The sequence below is a fragment of the Maniola jurtina genome, chromosome 2 (genome assembly GCF_905333055.1).
Source record: "Maniola jurtina chromosome 2, ilManJurt1.1, whole genome shotgun sequence".
In the NCBI taxonomy this organism is placed as follows: Eukaryota; Metazoa; Arthropoda; class Insecta; order Lepidoptera; family Nymphalidae; genus Maniola; species Maniola jurtina.
This window is the reverse complement of record NC_060030.1, coordinates 16,158,107-16,173,297: the sequence shown is the minus strand read 5'-3', so window position 1 is coordinate 16,173,297 and position 15,191 is coordinate 16,158,107. Positions and strand designations below refer to the sequence as shown.

At 36.0% G+C, this 15,191-nt stretch overlaps 1 protein-coding gene and 1 long non-coding RNA gene across 3 annotated transcripts in view; one reads left to right on the top strand and one right to left on the bottom strand.

The window, feature by feature from the left end:
• LOC123873643 (solute carrier organic anion transporter family member 4A1) overlaps positions 1-15,191 on the top strand; it is a 67,627-nt gene that overhangs the window by 32,175 nt on the left and 20,261 nt on the right. The gene's annotated exons all lie outside the window — the stretch shown is intronic.
• Positions 1,734-13,236, bottom strand: LOC123873679. Its single transcript, XR_006797731.1, has 3 exons — positions 13,119-13,236; positions 7,770-7,771; positions 1,734-1,744 (listed from the first exon to the last, which is right to left on the bottom strand). It is a non-coding gene; the product is annotated as an uncharacterized LOC123873679 (long non-coding RNA).

Genomic DNA, 15,191 nt, shown 5'->3' with positions numbered 1-15,191 from the left:
ACATGCTGCAACAGCTCCACAGTATAGGATCGAATGCGTATCATTTAGGTCATATGAACTTTCTAAATATGTACCTAATATTTTGTCTAGAACTGCCATCAACGCCATATTTCGTCTATGGACAGGCAAACGAGGTAGTTTCGGTCTAAGGTTGTTAGGCACAGATCTAAACTCTAAAATCGCATCCTCCAAAGTCCTCCTCATTTGCTCATCATTCTGGTTACTTACCGTCAAATCTAAACTACCTTGTAACTCCTCTTGGGTGTTTAAAATCTCTATAACACTCGGAATTTGTGGAGATTTATGAGTTGAGTTACCGGTAGTAATAACTTGTGGTAAATTTAAGCGCAATCGATCAAGTGTAGATTCATCCAGCATACGACGGCGCTGAATAACTCGCACCTGATCCGATAGTCGCTGAGCGGACACGGTCACTGTCGGTTCAAGGGCCTGAAACAAAGACACCATTCTTGAGCGATACCCAGTGAGATCAGTATTATTATTGTGATAAGGAAGACGAGAGGTTTGGTGTGCAATGTTGTAAGGCTTAAATTAAAAATTCAGTTTAATTAATTATTTACAAAAAATATTGAGAGAAACTCCTACCTGCAGAAACTGTTTTCATATCATATGAAATTACTACATTGTAATTTCTAAAATTGACAAAACTGAGGTCTTCGTCATTCGCCTTTAATTTTTCTTGAACGAGACATCAAATTTTCATTCTTTCAATATACTTGTACACTTGGTTAGCTTTTCTTTTTTAAAACCAATAATCTACTACCATAAAACCGATCTACGCCTAATATTTATCCCCATTTGTCTTGAAAGATATTAATTTATTCCCTCATATATAATTATTTTAAATAGGCAAGTATTTAATTTTCCTAGCTGGCAACTTAATCACCACACCCAACATCAAAGTGAATAACGGAAATTAAACCTTCGTGCCTTAAGATTCAGTACATATTCGCATGTGGTATATTTTATATATTGCGCCCGCGTCAATGATCCATGTCACTTTTACTCATCAGGCCGCCATCTTAAAGGCTGCCACAGAGCTTGTGTTGTGTTAAGTGAAAATTGTGAAGTTTTATAAAGGTAAGTAAGCCAAATCATACTATTTTATAATATTAATTTTATAGCAATATTCCATTATAGCTAAGTATCTATTTTTTTTCATACTCCTGTTAACCACGATCGTATTTTTTGGTAATCCTAACTAATAAACAGTAATTTTGAATAGCAGATGGCCGCCATTTTGACTGCTTTGTTGTAACGGCGTCTGTTTTAATTTAAACTAAAATACTCTCTTGATTTCTATACAACTTATCTAAAACAAAATGTATAGTGTATCCAATTTTTTTTACAGCTAATGCAACCAGTCTTCTGATTTTTATTAAGTAGCAAATATTATAAACACAATGAATGCAGGTGAGAACAATAAAAAATTAAGTTTAGCGAGGTTAACGCTAGGGTTTATTAACCATCCACGTTGCATTTGTCTCTAACACTTTTTGTTTGCTATTTAAGGCTCCGTCCTAAAATTGTGTCCCGGACGACGGGTGGCGGAATTTCATTTTTGCGCCATTATGCAATATACCTACTAGGTAGTAGATATCTACGGTATAAGCGGCATTTTGTAGTCTTTGCCCCTTATTGTGCCATGCTTCCGGTAAATTGTCCCCGTTTTATTGAAATTAATCTTGTTTTATAAAAATAATAAAAATTGAGAGCAATCGAGCTGGCGGGTCACCTGATATCAAGTGATTACCCGCCCATAAACATTTGCAGCACCAGAGGAACCGCCGACACGTTGCCGGCATTTCAGAAATTTGTCGGTCCGTCCCTTGAATAACGCCAGGTTGTGATTTAATGGGAACACCGCCGATGGGAGTTGTAACCATTGTGTCTATTGAAGTTAAGTGAACTACCTACGTCTAATTAGTTTGACTTTGTGTTAACTAATTTAAATTTCGAATATCAAAGACCTTAACTTGCCTCATAGGAAACCTTCAGTCTACAGTCTAAACAACTGAAACCACACTCGGGCGGTTTTTAGTCCTGCCGGGAATCGAACCCGGGACCTCTCACTATAAGACCACAGCGTGACTGTGCCTCGAGGAGTTGAGTTTTCATTCAAAATTCAGGACGCCAAAAAACAGGACCTAAGCACAGTTTGTATTTTCAAAATATTTACAATCCAAGCTCCGAGCTGCGCCAATTAGATCACAATAAAGCAAGCACTAAAAATTTTCTAGGTATGGTGCAGCAAAAACTTCCCAAGCACTAAACTTTGCCCAGCTGTGTTCTTTACTAATAATAAATCGGTTAAACTAAAGGTCCAGCAAAAATCTCGCTTGCTTTTCAATTAAGTATAATAAATTACTTAACTCAAAGATATTAATTAATTGCTTAATTGCTTAAAATGCACATAATATTATGTAACTCCAAAAAGTTAAGATTGCGTGTCCAGGATCGAACTCCACGAATATAAGCAAGGGGGCGTTATGCCCCTAAGTTATAATGAGGTAGATTAAATTATCCATACTTATATTATAAATGCGAAAGTGTGTCTCTTTGTCTGTCTGTTTGCTACCTTTTCACGGCCCAACAGTTCACCCGATTCTGACGAAATTTGGTACCGAGGTAGCTTGCGTCCCTGAAATTGGCATAGGCAACTATTATCTCGGAAAATCAAACAGTTCCCACGGGATCTTTAAAATCCTAAATCCACGCGGACGTAGTCGCGGGCATCCTCTAGTGTTGTTATACTTTTTTCACGCAAGAACTCAATTTACAAAGTGTACTTCATCGGGAACTTTGTAATAAGCGCAGGTAAAATTATAACTGTAAGGTTATTTTTAAAAATTGATTTGAGTTGTCAAAAATAATATAAAATTATTAATTTATCTAATGCAGGTAGTTTGATAAAATCGATATTTGGCTCATTCGATGTCATACAATCTGTTGCTAGGAGGCCAACAAGATTGAACTTGCATAAATACGGGTGTTTCGAAGGTTTTAGTTCAGTCTCCTTCTGAGATTCGGAGCGATATCGCATATTTTCGGTATTTGGATTGTGAACTGAATAATTAGATGTTGTGATAGCAATCACGCTCTAATTAAATAGTTTATTTTGGCATTCGTTTGTTTAGATTAAAACTCTCGGATAACCTCTACACATTGAACCTGGTGTTTTTTGTGTTGGTTTTGGAGAGGACATTCCAATAATTCGATAAAAATATTTAAATAATACCTGCTTTTCTGAGTGACGCCAATAATCAATCTGAACCACTTATTGCAAATTACTTTCCACTTCACAAAAGACTAAATTCTTTAAAAAAAACTTAAAATTTTAATCACCAAATCACCAAAACTACCGAACTCATTAAAAAAAAAAATCAAATGTGGGTTGTTTTGAAAAAGATACCAAAGCGAAATGAAGGCAACGTGAGACACGTCCCGCTTCTGAATTATTGGCGTCACTCAGAAAAGCAGGTATTATTTAAATATTTTTATCGAATTATTGGAATGTCCTCTCAAACCAACACAAAAAACACAGGTTCAATGTGTAGAGGTTATCCGAGAGTTTTAATCTAAAAAAACTAATGCCAAAATAAATAATTTAATTAGAGCGTGATTGCTATCACAACATCTAATTATCCAGTTCACAATCCAAATACCGAAAATATGCGATATCGCTCCGAATCTCAGAAGGAGACTGAAATAAAACCTTCAAAACACCCGTATTTATGCAAGTTCAATCTTGTCGGCCTCCTAGTAACAGATTGTATGACATCGAATGAGCGAAATATCGATTTTATCAAACTACCTGCATTAGATAAATTAATAATTTTATATTATTTTTGACAACTCAAATCAATTTTTAAAAATAACCTTACAGTTCGGCCGTCCTGAATTTAACACGTCCTCGTGTTTCTAATTAATCTTGTCATGTCAGTCGCGGGCTTCCTTGCCCTAAGTCAAATCCAAATCATGGGCTATCCTGCCCTCCGTCAAATCATTAAAACCTACCCTTGAACTGCCGAACTCTCAGTTTTAATATCAAGTCAACAATAAATCCAAACGACTAACTTCCCATTCGATGTATACAAAATCTGAACCGATTTGACGGAGGGCAGGATAGCCCATGATTTGGATTTGACTTAGGGCAAGGAATGCCCGCGACTGACATGACATGATTAATTAGAAACACGAGGACGTGTTAAATTCAGGACGGCCGAACTGTAAGGTTATTTTTAAAAATTGATTTGAGTTGTCAAAAATAATATAAAATTATTAATTTATCTAATGCAGGTAGTTTGATAAAATCGATATTTCGCTCATTCGATGTCATACAATCTGTTACTAGGAGGCCAACAAGATTGAACTTGCATAAATACGGGTGTTTTGAAGGTTTTAGTTCAGTCTCCTTCTGAGATTCGGAGCGATATCGCATATTTTCGGTATTTGGATTGTGAACTGAATAATTAGATGTTGTGATAGCAATCACGCTCTAATTAAATTATTTATTTTGGCATTAGTTTGTTTAGATTAAAACTCTCGGATAACCTTACACATTAAACTTGTGTTTTTTTTGTGTTGGTTTTGGAGAGGACATTCCAATAATTCGATAAAAATATTTAAATAATACCTGCTTTTCTGAGTGACGCCAATAATAAAGACTAAATTATTAAAAAAAATCTAAAAATTTTAATCAAATGTGGGTTGTTTATAAAAAGATACCAAAGCGAAATTAAGACAACGTGAGACACGTCCCGCTTCTGAATTATTGGCGTCACTCAGATAAACAGGTATTAGTTAAATATTTTTATCGAATTATTGGAATGTCCTCTCCAAAACCAACACAAAGAAACACAAGTTTAATGTGTAAGGTTATCCGAGAGTTTTAATCTAAACAAACTAATGCCAAAATAAATAATTTAATTAGAGCGTGATTGCTATCACAACATCTAATTATTCAGTTCACTATCCAAATACCGAAAATATGCGATATCGCCCCGAATCTCGGAAGGAGACTAAACTAAAACCTTCAAAACACCCGTATTTATGCAAGTTCAATCTTGTTGGCCTCCTAATAACAGATTGTATGACATCGAATGAGCCAAATATCGATTTTACCAAACTACCTTCATCAGCTAAATTAATATTTTTATATTATTTTTGACAACTCAAATCAACTTTTTAAAAATAACCTTACACTAGATATACCGTAATTTGGGAAACTAAATCCATAAAAATGTGTTTGTTGACATACAGACAAAATAAGTAAGATTTAGTAGATAATGTTTAAACATTAGTACCTACATAGATGACAGGTATGCAATCGGTGTTTTTAACCCCCGACCCAAAATGAGGGGTGTTATATTAAGTTTGACGTGTGTATCTGTGTATCTGTCTGTGGCATCGTAGTTCCTAAACTGATGAACCGATTTTAATTTAGTTTTTTTGTTTGAAAGGTGGCTTGATCAAGAGTGTTCTTAGCTATAACCCAAGAAAATCGGTTCAGCCGTTTGAAAGTTATCAGCTCTTTTTTAGTTACCTACTGTAACCTTCACTTGTCGGAGGTGTCAAGTATAAATTTTAATTTACACTTGTAAATATTTAAAGTGTGGAAGTATTATAGGATTTATATGTTAGTACATAGAGCTGAATCAAATAGCGTCTCTATGGATTCTCTAAATAAAATTTGGGCAAAACCATCCCCAAGATACGTATCTTTTCCCTAGGTACATAATTAGATCAATTATTTTAGTTTATAATTTTCACGTGGCTGAGAACGTGTCTAAACAAATGTAAATTAAAAAAAATTAACACCTCCGACAAGTGAAGGTTAGTTTAGGAGCTACGATGCCACAGACACAGATAAACAGATACACAGATACACACGTCAAACTTATAATACCCCTCTTTTTGGGTCGGGGGTTAAAAATGTCATTGAGTTACCTATTCAACCAAATTACTTTCCAACCAAACGACGCGATGTTCTTATGAAAAGCGCCAGAGAAGCGCTAGGGTTACTACTTTCCATACGGTTATGTACTAATTTAGCCATATTATGTAAACGGAAAAGCTATGGTTTTTCGAAGCTCTCAGTTTCGTAAGCTTCGGATCCGTTTGCGGATGAGGAGTTAGACCGGAATCCGAGCCGTCTCGAGTATCGCTAACTTGATTAATGTTGCTGCTAATTCGTGCTCGCTCCACTCCCCTCCACTCGTGTGCGAGGGGCGGACTGGGTGGTATGTTAATATGAATATGAACATTGCTGAGGAGCTGTGCAAATTGAATAAGTGTATTAGTAATTAACTCTTAAACCTTTGCGATCAACTGGAAGTTTTAGATCAAGGGCCTAAGTGGAATAGAGTACTTAGGTCTTAGGTAAGTACAGTAACAATATTCATTGTTCAACAACCTTCACACAACTCCCTACTAGCTATTAGAGCTACCTACTCCGCGGTGGCGATGTAAACAGCCCCATTCACTTGAGTTCACGCACGGTTTAGCCAAAGACTTAAAAGCATTTACTGCATAACATTACTCGCGAGTAGGGTGACCACTTTATTCAAATAATTCGGATAAGTCTCAAACGTTATTCTTCTGAAAATTCTCTCAGAATCATTACAGTTCAGAATTGCTGTCAGTTCAGTATTGCGCGTCTAGCGGAAGATTAAGCTCTGAGTGAACGTTAAAGGAGATGTCAAATCATGATGTTTCCTGCAAGATAAACTCTATGGTTAATCTCCTTAAATGAAATCTACGTTAAATTTCTATATGGATAAATAAATTCCTGAAAAGCCCGGAGTGCTTCTGATGCTGCAAAATTTATAGACGGTGGTAGTCAATTAACATCAGGTGACTGAGCTACTCGTTTATTAGATTAGTGTACTCATAAAGATCAATTAAAGTACGTACACAAAGATAACGTAATATCTTACCGACTAAAATTAGACTATTTATTGAATTTGGAATAAATATGAAAGATATTCCTAAAGATGTATTAATATTTAATTTGTATCATTGTTGTTGTAGTTTGGCATTCGGTTTTTATTCCGGACTATCCGTTACAGTACAAGCATCCTGGTCACCCTACACCCGAGTCTAAGGTAACAAGTCGGTATCAAATCCAATAACGCAGTAAGTGAGCCCAACGAACCGGCAGCACTCCATACTGGGAACACGGACCGGTATATTGCATTTTTCAAGTACCAGCGTATTACGAGTTAATTCGATATTAGAAATTATATAAAGGCTCTGTTTAGGTTGTTTACAAACAACCTGGGGTTCCGTGTCCGTAATTATGCTTAAATAACTGGTGTTTTGTATAAAGAAAATGCGAAATCTGTATGTGGGTCTGTATGCAAACCATTTAACCGATGTTAACGACAATTGGTACAAAGATTAATTGTACTAGGTACTTTTTATTATGGAAAAAAATATTTACGTGTCAATTTTCGAACATATTTGAGATACTGATATACTACAATAGATGTAGTCTAATATTCACATGTGCAATTTCCTTATAACATAGACCCCTGCTAACATTGCCTAGTAAGAAAAGATTTTTAAGAATTCTACCCGGCAAAGTTGGGGTGTGTTAGCTAGTATTGGTATAAAACACCTTCGAACTAAATTACAAAACTTTCAGTAATGATAACAGTGGCCTCCAGTATCGCAAATCGCCAAATACAAAAAATACGAAAAAATATCATACCGACTGTTAAGTCAGACCATATTTCCACCAAAACGCCTCAATTTTTAACATTAGCAGCAGAAAATTCCCACAATTATTACCACCGATGGCGTCATTAATAAGAGTTAGGAAACAAAGGCCACTCCCGGACCAAATTAATGTACGGAGTTACCGGATATCCTGGGAAACTATCGGAGGTTTTTCCGGAAGGGCCGTCGGATTTACGGCCATACGTTTTAATAATGCCTGAGATTGTAGGGTGATTTGTCTTGAATAGGTTTTATTGTGGTTTATTGGGTTCTTTACATCGGAGTTTGTTTTGTTTGTTGTAGTTTTTAGGGTTCCGTAGTGCAACATTTTGTTGATACTTAAAGATTGGTACTAGACTATCTCACCCCGTGCAGTAATCTCGCTTCATCTTATCCAAGTGAATCTATATGTAGATTGTAGATGATGCCCGCAACTTTGTCCACGTGAATTTAGGTTTTTATAGAAATCCCGTGGGAACTTTTTGATTTTCTGGAACTAAAAATAGATGGTTGAGCCTTCCCCATGAGTCAAGATATCTTTGTATCAAATTTCGTCGAAATCGCCTAAACGGATGGGATGTGAAAAGCTAGCAGATAAACTTTCGCATTTTTATTTTAAATGGCTGATGCCCGCAGCTTCGCCCGCGTGGATTGGTCAGATCCCCTGCAGCATCAGGATTGAGGAGTTAGACTCCAAATTTTTTAGGAAACAATGTCGCAAAGTTCCTCCATCGATTAAAAAAGAAATGACGCAAATCGGTTCAGAAATCTCGGAGATTTCGGTATACATAGGTAGAAAAACACAACTCCCTTTTTGAAAGTCGGTTAAAAAAGTAGCCTATGTTACTCCCTGGTCAATTCTCTACTTGTCTCTGAAAATCCCGTCAAAATCGGTTCAGCCGTTCCGAAGATTAGCCTTTTCAAACAGACAGACAGACAGACAAAAATTTTAAAAACGTGTGATTTAGTTATGGTATCGTTCAAATAACCATATGACCTTAATATGCGGTAGTTATTTCGAAATTACAGACAGACACTCCAATTTTATTTATTAAGTATAGATAGCTGATAATGGATTAAAAGTAATATGTTGCACCAAGGAGCAATGTTATAATGAATATGCAAAACCACGAAATCCTTTTAAATGATTAAATTGTACTGAAATATATCGGTTCCAGATATTAATAGCCTGCCCAATAGGTGGATTAAAATTCAATAACAAAAGTGCAGTGTTCATTTCATTATCCTTTTGTATTAAATGTAGTTCCTACATAAGCCGTTAGCCGATAAACTATAGCAATATAATACCTAGTATAAAAGTATAATAAAACTAGCTTTTACTTACAACTTCATCCAAGTGAACTATATAAAATTAAACCCCTTTTTTATCCCATTAGTGGTTGAATTTTCAAAAATCCTTACTTGGCGGATGTCTTACGTCATGATAGCTATCTGCATGTCTATCAGCCCGATACGGTCAACATGCTTGTCTCAAACAAAAATGTGCTTACTACTTATCAAGTCGCTTGACCGTCTCGGAAGTCCAGTCTTTATTCTAAGGTGACATCATGTCACATCCGTTGGTTACCAAAGTTAGACAATTAGCACTTTGACTGTTACTTATTGATTTTTGAAGTGTAGATACGTACAATCATGTAGATATGCGTGCAACTTAATTAGGTATAGACGTACATATCCACGGAGATTCAGAATACGGCCTGAACTATATATGACAAACAATTCAAAAAATTCAGTTCAACAAAAGCAATAACCGGAATAAAATGTTTTCATATGAACACGAAAGTTCATCTGCAAAAAGCAACACACTGCATGCCTGAGATAGTCCGCGATAGGATCACGTTTCGCCAAAACTAACAAGAATGAACTGTTGAATTGTATGATGAGTTTTCCATGAATTTTAGATTCAACCCACCTGTGAATCTACCTATCCTATTTGTTTCGAGTTTTTCTTTTTGCATGCTTTATAATATTACTAGCTGACGCCCGCGACTTCGTCCGCGTGGATTTAGGTTTTTCGGAATCCCGGGAGAACTCTTTGGTTTTCCGGGATAAAAAGTAGCACATATGCTAATCCAGGATATTATCTATCTCCATTCCGAATTTCAGCCAAATCCGTCCAGGGGTTTTTGCGTGAAGGAGTAACAAACATACACACACACATTATAATATTAGTGTGATATTAGTGTGATTATCTTTGCCTCATGCCGGTTACTTATCTACATTATATAATATTATTACAAATTACTTTTTACCCATTCCTCATCGATACTACTGCAGCGAGGTATTATATTAGAACAAGATAAAGTTGAAAACTAAAACCCGACTGCGACGCTGAAATATTATAGTAAAATTGTTTTTCTGTCGCTTGGTATATTTTAATGTTGTAGTTCATTTACATTTATGAACTCAAAATTTTCTCCTCTTTCATTTGACATCCCACTCGATACAATAGCAAAAAAATATTTTTGGAGATCCTCACTTTATTTCATGTAACATCCGTTAGGCCAATTATAAAGTGTAGCCTATGTCACCCAGACCTTTACGACAAATCGATTGACACCACATTCATCAAAATCGGCCCAGTAGTTTAGGCGCTACGGTGGAACACACAGAATCTGGATACAAACATACATACCCACATACATACATACATATATAGACTGCTAAAATCATAACCCTTCCTTTTGGCTTTGCCGCAGTCGAGTAATAATAGTGTGGCCCACCTGTGAGTATCTTGGATAAGTTGGTAGTAGCATTGTCCCCAACAAATTTTTTACCCGAGGGAGCAGTCAGGGACGGCGGGATTGTTTCAAAATTTTCCCAAACAATGTAAGTCTAGTGATTAATTATTATTGTAGAACAATTTTCCTCCGCCATTAGCTCGATATAATAACAATAAAAACCAGAATCACGATGATACGCAGGAAGTACTTAGGTTGTATAGTAAATAGCCAATTTATCATCCCGCCGCGTTCGCACGTTTAGCGAAACGCTTTGGGCGTTTTGCAAATCTTTGGGAGTGATCCTGAAGGTGGAAGTACACTGAGATGCACAAAATATGATCAGCATTTTTCACGCCAATAGTTTTAATTTGGCCAAAGATAATTAACCCCCGACCCAAAAGAGGGGTGTAATAAGTTTGACGTGTGTATCTGTGTATCTGTCTGTGGCATCGAAGCTCCTAAACTAATGAACCGATTTTAATTTAGTTTTTTTTTTTGTTTGAAAGGTCGCTTGATCGAAAGTGTTCTTAGCTATGATCCAAGAAAATCGGTTCAGCCGTTTGAAAGTTATCAGCTCTTTTCTAGTTACTGCAACCTTTACTTGTCGGGGGTGTTATGAATTTTTAATTGACACTTGTATAAAACTCCAGATAATAAAGCTCATGCAAATTGTATTTTGAAGAGTGAAGATAAATTAGTTCGGTTTTGTGTATGTGATATATTATTACCTACTTACGCGTAACGACAGACTGCATAACATACAAGTAGGTACTGGGGCGGGGGTTACACACCTATTGACACCTTCGTGCATGCTTCAACAAATGGCGGCCATCAAATTATAAATCATACTCGTATGTACATATAAAGATATAGGAGCTGGAATGCTCTACTTTGAAGAATGGTTCACGCTACACCGACCACAGGTCGACTAAAACTGCAGTGCACGGACCCGGCATAGTCTAGCAAGAATTAGTTAACACCACAATAAATTATTATCTTACAAGTAGATCTATCATCGTTCATTTTCCTCTTTTACAGTTACGGTTACATTGCATACATTTTTCCATCTCTATAAGTAGCCATACATAGCGTCAGTATGTTGCAATACGGTTGGCTGTTTTGTCGTTTTCGTATACCTATTATTATTTACCTAATATACCAATTACAACCAATTATTTTAGTTAAAATTAACAGAATATATTATTGATAGGCCATTTAATACTATCTACTAGAGTATTTTCAGGCACAAATACGAAAAAATGCTATCACACTATAATATTATAAAGGCGAAAGTTTGTATGTGTGTGTGTGTGTGTGTGTGTGTATGTTTGTTACTCCTTCACGCAAAAACTACTAAACGGATTGGGCTGAAATTCAGAATGGAGATAGATTATACCCTGGATTAGCACATAGGCTACTTTTTATCCCGGAAAATCAAAGAGTTCCCGGGATTTTTAAAAAACCTACATCCACGCGAACGAAGTCGCGGGCATCAGCTAGTACCTAATATGTTATGTCAGTGTGCCCCACACTTTTATAATTTGGGCGGTACGTGACTAGGCATAAGTCGACGTTCAGCGGCAGATCTATGAGGGAAGCATTGTTTGGAGTGCTCCGTGATATTGCAACGCGGTGTATGCTTTGACGAGGAAACAAATATTTACTTCATTTACATCACTTTTTGCAAGCTATGTGTTTTTATCCTAAAACCACTTGCTGGTTCAAACTTTTGTCAAGGTAATTAGGTCGCTTCTTTTATCACTAATTTTTATTTATTAGCCATCACTACTTTACTATCCATATTGTAAGTGTGAATTCAATCACACCACAACGGATCGACATGATTTGCGTAGATATAATATCTACCTAGTTAAAGAGAGTGACACAGGTTACTTCTTAGTTTTATTATAAACCTAGTTATGTTTACAAAATCGCAAGCACCAGATAGTAGGTATTATATAAGTGTGCCTTTCTTCAAACTTGAAGGCTATATCTATGAACTATGAAGAGATAAGAGTATCGAAACAGATCGTCATTAAATTATTTACCCACTAAGAAGTCTACTATACTAGAACTTCTATGTCCAGGTGATGATTAGTGATTTTCAACATCAGAGGAACTGTGCCCATATCTTTACTCATGTGCCCATACGTTGCCGGATTTTACGCAATTTGTTTAACCCATAGATATGTGTTTAACCACCCCTACTAAAGCTTACTGGGATGGGAACACCGCATCAAAATAAAACTAAAAATTAATGCAGGCACATACAATCTGTATCTCAGGCTCTCTTAACCCAAATAGGGTTTGTTTATACCATGTTTGTACAGGAGGCACGTAGGTATTTTTGTCGGAATTATGCATCGGCACGTCTTTGCTTGGAAGAATCCGTTACATCACTATCGCTGGATTGTTTCTTATCTTGTTAGGGCGATTATGCACTGCATCCGATCCGAATCCGTGAAAATACTTTCCGAAGTAGTCATAGTATGTAGTCATATTTGTATGGTAGCTTACGCACTAGCTCCGACTTCTGTCATCCGAGTTCTCCCCGTCATTCATCCGTGAGAATATCTCGGATGTGCCTCGGATTCAAATCGGACGTATGACAGATATGCCAAAGATGCCTACTAGTTAGCTTAGATTTGGATCAGAGATCGGATTATACGTAAGCAATATCAGAGTTCGTTCCGAGCTTTTTATATCCATATTTTCACGGAATCGGATCGGATGAGTTTGTAATCGCTCTAAGGGTTCCGTACTCGAAGCCTGATGAGTGCCAATGGGACAAACAAGCAAACACTGCCATTTATTTAGTTATCATAATCTTACAAATACAACAATTGAAAATCAAAAACTGTAAAATGATACCTACTTTGAATTAATGCTTTGTGTTTCTATTTTTCGATCCGTATTTTCTCTGATTTGAAATTGAACTAGGGCACAACAATTTAAAGCACACAAATAAAATCTAGGTATAAAAAAGTAGGTATACCTATTTTATAAAATTGATACGAATTAATGCAAAAACAATTTACCTACTGAGTTCAAAAACACTACAATTTTCCACATGAAAGCTGGTTTGAATCATTTATAAATCATCAGTAAGCAACCTTATTTGTGTTTATGTCATTTTGTATAGGTATTGTATGTAATACATAGATCTACAATCAGTGAGCATGCTGTGAGCACTGAGTACCGTCCTTGAACCTTATTGTAATCACAGTATCGCGTGTGGTGTTGAAGAAAATTGTGGAAACCAATATTAAGAAAACTTTTTTGAATAGGTTTGGATTTATTACTAGAAAAATCTCAAGTAATAATTTTAGTCGACTGTTTTTGACGCTGCCAAGTGAGCCCGCTTCCATCTTAGACTACATCATCATTCATCACTTACCACCTGGTGAGATTGCAGTCTGCAAATGTTATTGGTGGCGGTAATCACTTAACATCAGGTGACCCGCCTGCTCGTATGCTCTCTATTTTTTTTACAAAAAGAGATTAACAGCTTGTAATGGAATAATACGGAACCCTAAATCAGATACCATTAGAATGATTATATTCTGGCTAGTAACAAAGTTTTATATAACTAATCCAAGATAGCTGCAAAGTAAATGATTGTAGTAAATATCTAGGTACAATTATTATTATCTACCATTTATGCTTATTATTGATCATTAACTTTTAGATATATTTAGAAGAAGGTCATAAAGTCATTCGTCATAACATTACTATGCACTATTGACCTGCATACTCTGGCTTATCAAATACCTATAAGTCTCTCTTGAGGAACTAATAAACCGATTCTGAAAATTCTTTCACTGAATGTTAGCTACATTATTTCCGAGTAATATAGGCCACGCGGACGAAGTCGCGGAAGAAAGGTACTAGATAGATAGATAGATAGATAGAACACTTTATTGCACACAAAAACACATGTAAAGGAATACAACACAGAAAGAAGAAAACAGAAAAACAATTGTGTGCAAAGGCGGCCTTATTGCTTGGAGCAATCTCTACCAGGCAACCTTTAGTATTAGGTACTAGGTACTTATTATAGTATGAACTAAGTAGGTATTAAATTTGCTTTGAATTTTTATTTATTCTTGCGCTACAGCAGTGTAGAATAACCTAAAAAGCCTTTGATAACGAACTTTATAACCAGATTTTCATGTGGCTTTATTCAAAATCTAATTTTTATGTGAAAAACTACAAAATTCATGGAATAATTTTCGGAACAGGAGCAAAATAATAAAAACGGACATGATGCCAGTCTATTTCAGGGCATTCTGTCGGTCTGTCCGTGCACGTGAAATATTAATAGCTCCGGATATTTTTGCTCGGCGTCGAAGCCTCCGTCCGATTTGTCATCGGAATTGATTTGTTTAACATCCTCGTACAATCGAATTCGAACGGTTGGAGAGCATTTTCATGGTAGGAATACGTCAATCATTTATGTTTGGTACCAATTTTTTTTTTTACATTGATGATTTTATTTTCATGCAACTGAAATATTTTTAAGCGCTGAAATTATATTGCGACAAATTTTGTCATTAGACGTAGTAAAAATATAAATACTTTAGTAGGGAGCCAGTAGGCCGATTCTGAAATCAGAACACTTCGATTTGGTAAGTTATCGTACGATAAGATGTATTTTCAATTGAATCGAGTATTCTAAATCGCCCTGTAGTTGGTAGATTCTTT